Source organism: Arachis hypogaea, chromosome 1 (genome assembly GCF_003086295.3).
Source record: "Arachis hypogaea cultivar Tifrunner chromosome 1, arahy.Tifrunner.gnm2.J5K5, whole genome shotgun sequence".
NCBI lineage: Eukaryota > Viridiplantae > Streptophyta > Magnoliopsida > Fabales > Fabaceae > Arachis > Arachis hypogaea.
Window position 1 is genome coordinate 23832809 of NC_092036.1, and position 8267 is coordinate 23841075.

General features: G+C 29.9%; 1 long non-coding RNA gene across 1 annotated transcript; it reads right to left on the minus strand.

Moving 5' to 3' along the window:
- Positions 1–4474: 4474 nt before the first annotated feature.
- LOC112751044 (uncharacterized) lies at positions 4475–7484 on the minus strand. Its single transcript, XR_003176417.3, has 4 exons — positions 7321–7484; positions 7175–7228; positions 6915–7066; positions 4475–4776 (listed from the first exon to the last, which is right to left on the minus strand). It is a non-coding gene; the product is annotated as an uncharacterized lncRNA (long non-coding RNA).
- Between the last annotated feature and the right edge of the window lie 783 nt (positions 7485–8267).

Consider the following 8267-nt stretch of genomic DNA (forward strand, 5'->3'; position numbering starts at 1 on the left):
AGAGAGAGTGCTGAAAACTAGGGTTTTGGTTAAGTTATGTTGGGCCAAGGGCCCATTTTGGGTCCAATTGGCCCGGTTTGGCCCGTTTGGTCCAATCTTGGTCCGAATTCTATAAAATTGGTACCAAAATTCTCGTCTCAATCTCCTCTACCACATTTAGCCATAAAAATCACATTTTAGGCTTTCTAGAATAAATTCTCATTTATGGGTTAATTAGCCGTTAATTAACCGGGTTTTACAAATGTGATTCAAAAGCGGTGGTGGAGAGCATTTTGAGTCACAAGGAGAGGACGGGTTCGGGTTCAGCGCTATATCATAGAATAAGAACCCTTATCGATGGAGACTAGGAAATTAGATTCACACATATCTATCGAGAAGTGAATAGATATGCAGATTGGCTTGCTACCCATAGCCTGAAACAGACCTGGAGATTAGATACTGGAACTCACCTCCACCCTTGCTTAGTTCCATAGTTGTTGATGATGTTTTTGGGACTTCTATGCCTCGTAATGTAATCGTTTAGTTTTTCCTTTATCCTGGACTTTTGGCCCTCAATCTACCAAAAAAAAAGTATTCAATTTTAAAATTTTTAAAAGTAAAATTAAAGCTACAATAAAGTTTATGGCTTCTAATATGTAATTTGAACAATTTACCAACGAATTAAAAAAAAAAACAAAACCAACAACCCAAAATCAAATCAGATTTGTAATCACTCAACATAAACATATATACTTCATGTCCAAAAAAAAAACACATACACTTGAACTGTCTATTATTATTCCTCTCCCATAGTGCTTCACCTTACTTCATCCTCTCAAAATTCATCTCCTCTTTATTGAATATTTTATTATTCCCAATTTTCCATATACACCAAATAACAGCGAAAAAAATCATAATAAAATAAAAAAATATCGATACTTCTTTCATAATTTTATATATACATAAATAAATACGTATATGAATAAAATATCAACATGTATATATCTTAATAACAAGTAAATATTTTTTTCAACAAATTATCAACGTGCATATAATGGTAGAGTAATAAAATAAATAACCCAGCCACACACATATATATATATAATAAAATACTAAATATTTATATATACATATCAATCAGCCAATTTTAATTCTGTAGCATGTTTAATATACACCAACAAAAAAAAATTAAAAATCAGATTATGCATCAAAACATGTCATACCTACTCTTTATATTTTGTTATAATTTTTTCCCTGTTATTTGGTGTATATAAAAAATTAGGAATAATAAAATATTCAATAAAAAAGAGATGAACTTTGAGAGGATGAAGTAAAGTTATATATGCACTAGGGGAGAGGAATGAAAATAGAATAGTTCAACAACATTGAACAAAGTAGGTGTATATGTTTATGTTGAGTGGTTACAAATGTGATTTGATTTTGTGGTGTTGGTTTTGTTTTTTGTTTTTTTTTTTTTCATTCGTTAGTAAATTATTCAAATTACATATTAGAGGCCATAAATTTTATTACAATTTTAATTTTTTTTTTGGTAAAATTACAACTTTAATTTTACTTTAAAAAAATTTAAAACTGAATACTAAACCTGCATAATAAAATTCTAAAAACTCTTTTTCTATTGTTTTCAAAGCCTTTTTGTAAAAACATCAAAGCTCATCAATGACTAAGTCCAACACCCAATAACAATCCATTATTAACTTTAATCTCATTCAGTGTCATTACGATAATTGTCTATTATTAATCTCAATTCACTCACGTGATGAAAGTTGGACAGCTCCTGCACTAGTTTTTATTTTTACTGTTTTTGACAGAAATGGTCTCTGAGAGAGACACTTGTCAATTTTTAGTAATGCCAGTATCATTCTACACATATAGAAAAAATTCATGCTCTACATGATAGAATTCACCTTTTATTCTCTCTTTTTAAGGTTTTGTTTGGTTGGAAGGAAAAAAATAAAAAGAAAAGAAATAGAAAGGAAAGAAGAGAAAGGAAAGAAATTGAGTGGAATTTTATTTTTTTAGATATGTTTAGATGAAAGGAAAATGAGAAGGAAGAAAATAGTATATAATGTTATGAAAAGACAATTTTATCCTTAGATATTTTAAAATATATTAAAAATAAAGGGTAATATTGGAATATTGATACAAAATATATTTTCCTTCGATTTTTCATCCATTATTGGAGGGAAAAAATTTTCAATGGGTCCCACCCATTTTTTTACACTATTCATTTTTTTCCTTTGACTTTTCCATTCAACCAAACAAAGGGAAATAGTTATTTTCCTTCCAATTTCTTTCCTTCCTATTTCCTTCCTCCCATATTCCTCTCAAACAAACACACCCTTAGGGTTTAATAGACAAGAGATTTCTTTTTCACCATACTCTATCAAAAAAATGTTTCACCTGAAAGTTCTCTCTAAAATCCCAACCTTCCAAATATTATAGAGTAAATGACAAATAGGTCTTTGACCTTTTTTTCGCGAACATTTTTGTTCCTGATCATTGAAAAATACTTTTAAGTCCCTAACGTCCTTAAAAGTTGGACGGATCAGTCCCGTCGTCCGAATGCCTCCATTAGATCTAACGGAAAAATTTGATGTGGCTCCCATAATGCTTATCATGCGTACGCGTCGCCTGACAGATTTCCTCTCACGCGTATGCGTGTATCGCCATGAATTCAGCAAATCTTTATTTCTTTATGAATTCTCCACTTTGCATATTTTTTTTTTCATTTCTTTCAAGCTATTCTTGCCTTCAAAAACTTTAAATCACTCAAACAAACATATTAAGAGATCAAATGAGAGAGAAGTAAGAATGATACAGCCTCTACATGATTAAAGAAAGTTATAATGATGAAGCTCTCAAAGTTAAAAGTCACCGTTACTAACATTTTTTGTGGGCTTTTTTTCTTTTTTTATTTTGGGTCATCATCATAGCCTTGCATTGCGAGTTTTGACATCAAAATGTTAATTTAGTATTCTTTTATATCGTACTCTTATTCTAGTACTCTTAATAATCTTATTCTTAATATTATTTTAGAATCCAACGTTTATGATTATATTATTACCTATAATTAATTTTTATTTAATTTGTCTTTTTAATAGATCATAATTTATATTATAAAAAATTATACTAAAAATAGTACACGAGAATTACAATTATAAAATGGAGTACTAAAAATAATAAAAATTAAATATTTATCTTGATAATGATGGAAATAAATCTAAAAATTTTTTATGATATTTTTATATAGATATTTTTAGTACTCTTAGTACTCTTTTTTAGTATGCTATAATTTTACTATTATTATTCTATACAAAATAAATAGGTAAAAAATGTATATATACAAAAAAATAAAAATTCTATAAAGAATAATAATATCCATGAGAGAGTACTAGAAAAAAATATTATAAAAAATAACAAAATTAATTATATGAAAAATAAAGGACAAAATTGAGAGATAGAAAATAAATTTATTATATGCGTGAGGTGCGTGACGTGATAGTAAAGAGATGGAGTTCAAACCCCCCTTTCCTTAAGGATATGAACGGTAGCCTTAACTACCAAACTAACTTGCTTGTTATTAGTATATATGCAAATTAAAATACATATTGATATATTTCAGCGAATAGTTTACTTCTATTTAATTTATTTTTATTTTAATTATAAGCTCACTCATTCTTAAATTAATTATGTTTTTATTTAATAGTAATTATAAACTTATTTATTATTTTTTTCATATTTATATAATATCTATTAATATTATTTTTTAATAAATACTTGTAGTATATAATAGTATAATAGATATAAACTAATTAATAAATTATTAAAATTAAAAAATAATAGTTATTTTAATATAAAAACAAAATAAAAATATTTATGATAGAGTAAAATTAACAAAATACTTATTGTTTCTGTTCCATGTTGTTTAGAATAGTTAGATATTTTTAAAATAATAGTAAAAATATGTATTTTAAATTTTTAATTCTAAATTTTTGACTATATTTTGTTTTTTATTTACATAGGATTGGGTCAATCGGTTTAACTAGTAATCTACCGGTTAAACCAATAATCCAATAATCCAATAACTTAATCGGTTCAATCACCAATTTGATTTTGATAACTATACTTTACTCAATATTTTATTATAAAATTTAACGTTCAGAAATATTAGAATAGCAGTGTAACACCCTACTATACTAAATTTTATGCTTAAGTCATAAGACTGAGATAGTAAGGTATTACAACCTCTAATAATAATAATAATAATAATAATAATAATAATAATAATAATAATAATAATAATAATAATAATAATAATAATAATAATAATAATAATAATAATAATAATAATAGAAAAATAGATACTTAACTAGGAGCCTTGAAAAACGGGTAAAACAAAATCGTAAAATAAAAAGCGCAACGCTCGGGAAATCGAATTACTTGCCTGCTAAGAAACCTAATAGGAAATAAAAAAGATAAACAAGAGAGTAAAGGAAAGTCAAGGAAATATCATAGCTAGCTCCTGACTCAGCCTGCGAAGCCAAGGCTGGCCGGAGAATATATATATACATACATATACAGATATCTCAAAATACCCAAAATACTGAAGTAAAGTCCTAACTCTCCTGTAACCTCTACGAGGAACAAAATAACAAGTTTCTTGGAGAGCAAGCTAGTAACTAAGTACATAAATACATAAACTGATAAACCAAAACATCCCAGGGACTACTCCGCTTGAAGATCCAGACGCCTAGCGAGGAGCCTTTCGACTTGCATCTGAAAAATAGCAACACAGTATGGAATGAGAACCGGAGGTTCTCAGCATGGTAAAAGTGCCACGCGCATAATAAATAAGGTCCTGAGAATTCCATAGGCAATCCTAGAACTCCATTATACAATTATCCAACTTAATTACTAAACAGAAGCTATAACAAGGGTAGGTATTCTAAATCTACTTAACTTACTCAATTTCAATCCTAATCTAACACCAAACCATTTCTCCTTTTCTTCCATCCCTCCCTCATTCACAATGCAACAGAGACAAGCAACCAAACAAGTTCACGCACAAGTAATGAGCAGATAGTACAAATAGCAAGTATAGCAGGTAGCAGGTGATATTAATCAATTAGGCAAACCCAGAAAATGCATAGCAATCAAAGCAAACAAATGCATATGATGCATGCCTGTCCTATGGCTGATGGGACCCATCTGTCAGTTATCCAGCCAACTCGACAAGTCCGAAAACCTTAGATTGTCCCCCCGTTGCGTATCCCCAAGAGTCTATGTATAGAATTCACATAGATTCATCATATAATCACTCAATGGGGGTTATCCATACCCGGAAATTTATACGTGCCCGGTCACCCTTACGACGTAGGGTTAACAGAGTATCGAGAATCAACCTGGAACACGTGGTGGCGAGCCACAGTTTTTACCCAGGAAAACTCGTATCTCAGATATCATCATTCATAAGTCATTTCATAATCATAATCATTATTTAATCATTCATCAAGCCATGGTAGGTTAACTCCTTTTATCAACAACTTCCCTTTCACATTTTTCATCATCATTCCCTTATAATTCATTATGTTTACCCTTTCTGGGTCCTGACCAAACCATTTATCAACCTCTTCTCAACTTTTTTAATATCAATTAATCTTAAAATCAACCTAACTTTAACATTAAATCATTCACATAACACGAAGATTAATCTTTGACTTCTCAGACCCATGACTATCACTAAGAAATCCTCGACACTCTATTTTCTTTTCTGTTTTTAATATAGCAAATAAACTCGGAATTATGCAAGCTTTATGTCCAGGTGTTCATCTTGAAATAAGATTTCTAACAAACCAAAGATCATAATTTTCTAATTTCTCTAGTCTCAGGAATAAAGGAAAAACCATTACTGCTCTGCAGTGCATAAAACCAGAAAAATAGCAGCAGCATGTGATATTCAAAATTCAATATAAAATCCAAGTTAAATCCAATGACTTTAAAAATTAATTTAAATCAACTTTACTCATCCAGGTTTTGTTCTCAATTAGTTCTGAATTAATATCATTTTTAATGAAGAAGTTACATTACCTGGAAGTTAAGTAAAAATGAGTCAAAATCTGTTTTAGAAACCAACAAGCTTAGTACCTTTCAATTTGAATAACTTTTATTACAAAATTTCAATTAAGCTAAATTTTGGTTTGGAAACTTCTAACTCATGCAGAAACAAGTGTGTCTTAGTTTCAACCCAATTGCTATTCAATTCTAAGAGTTACAAGCATTGGAAGTTGATGCATAGCTTGCTGAAATCTGTTTCTTTTCAGCTTTGACTATCAACATTCAAAAATTCACGACTCCCAATCCTTAATTCTTAAAATTCTGAAGTTTTAGATAAATAAAGCAAGTTAATCAAATTTTATAACAAAATTGGTTTCTCTCCAAAACTCAACTCGTAGAAGTCGCAGCAAGATAAACAAGTTGCTGCCATGTCTGACCTTTTCTGCTGCAGGACAGATATAACAACCTAACTTTAAAAATTTGCCATAAATTGTATATTTAACAAAAAGGTCCCAAATTTTTCAGTTTAGTTCCTTATATTCCCAAGTTTAGCCCAAACTTAGTCTCATGCAATTCCGCTCATTACATAATTAGTTACAGCATCTGCAATACCACCACAACACAACTCTACATCCTTATTAACAAACACCAATCCTAATCCATCATTAATAAATATAAGAGCATACCATTAATAACTTCCACACCTCATAATTCCAATATATACCCACCAACAAATCTATTCCAACAATATTACAAGGCTAATCATTAAATACAACAAACAATTCAACTTATCCTATAGTTCATCTAACCTAAGTTTTCACAACACCGTAAATATTAAACGTGCGAAACTTAAACCATACCTTGGCCGATCACTTAGTTCACCAAAGGCAGCCTCACAACTCAAAATTACAGCCCCTCCAAACTCAATCAAACAGCCCCAAAATAAGTCTTGGTCACCAACAAACCTCCAAGTAATCCCAATTCAATTCCAATGCATAACCACCCACTTAACCTACACTTAATACATATATATATATATATATATATATATATATATATATGTTCCAATTCAGTTCTCCATTACCAAAACAAGATTGAGCTAGGGTTAGGGTGTTCTTACCATACCCATATGCTCAATAGCTTGAGCCCACAAGTTCTGGAAGCTAACTTGAACCTAGAACACAAAAATTGGACAAGATTCACCATAGGTTTTCAAGTTTACCAAAGAAAGAGGGGTAGAGATTCTGAACCTAATAGGAGGTTTACCAGTAAAATTATTCAGATAGAAAGGTAGAGCTCGACGCGCTGAGAGCGTGGCCGCGAATGGTGCAGCGATCGGAGTCCAGACAGAGGAGTTATGGTGGATCAAAGGTCGTGAGGGTTGAGAGCTCCTCCTCCCTTCCCCAATTCTGTTTGTGTTCGCTGGATGCAATGGGGAAGGAGAGCTACTGTTTTGTTTAAATGTTTAGGTCCGGTTGGACCCACAGGCCCGGTTTGGACCCCGGTTCAACCGGTTCAGCCCTTTCGGTTTAATTTTGGGCCAAATTATCGAAATTGATATCAAAATTTTCGTTTTGACGAACTCTATCCTATTTTAATATCAGTTTTGTGTATTTAATTTTTCTAATTAAAATTTGATTTATTGACTAATTATTTACCGATTTCAGTGAGATTTACAAGCAGTATACTACTAAAATACACTAGTATATGTAAAAGTCTTCTTCTCCATTTAATCTGTAATTTTAGAATTTTGATACACAACGTTTCGTTTAAAAAAGAACTTAACATTTAACACAATCGCAAATTGCACATAAAATTTTATAACAAAAAGAAAATAATTCTTTTAGTTTCCACAATTAGTTGTGGCCTAAAAACTAATATTCCAGGACAGGACGGAGTTAGATAGTAGTTTTGGTGAAGAATTGGCATATTTGAGTTAATTTTAAATAAAATTATTTCTTTAGCTTATAAAATATTAAAACATTGATACCTTAATTATAAAAGGATATTATAGTGTTTCAATAGGACGCGATTAATTTACTAAGAAATTAATTATATACTATTATTATTTTTTAATAAAAGCTATTAATATAATAACGAGTTGAATATTAAAACACTTAGACTGTTATAAAATAACTAAATAAATAAATAAGGAAGAGGTAATAAATAAAATAAAGAAATATAATTAGAGAAAGAGAGAAAAAAGAGTGTTT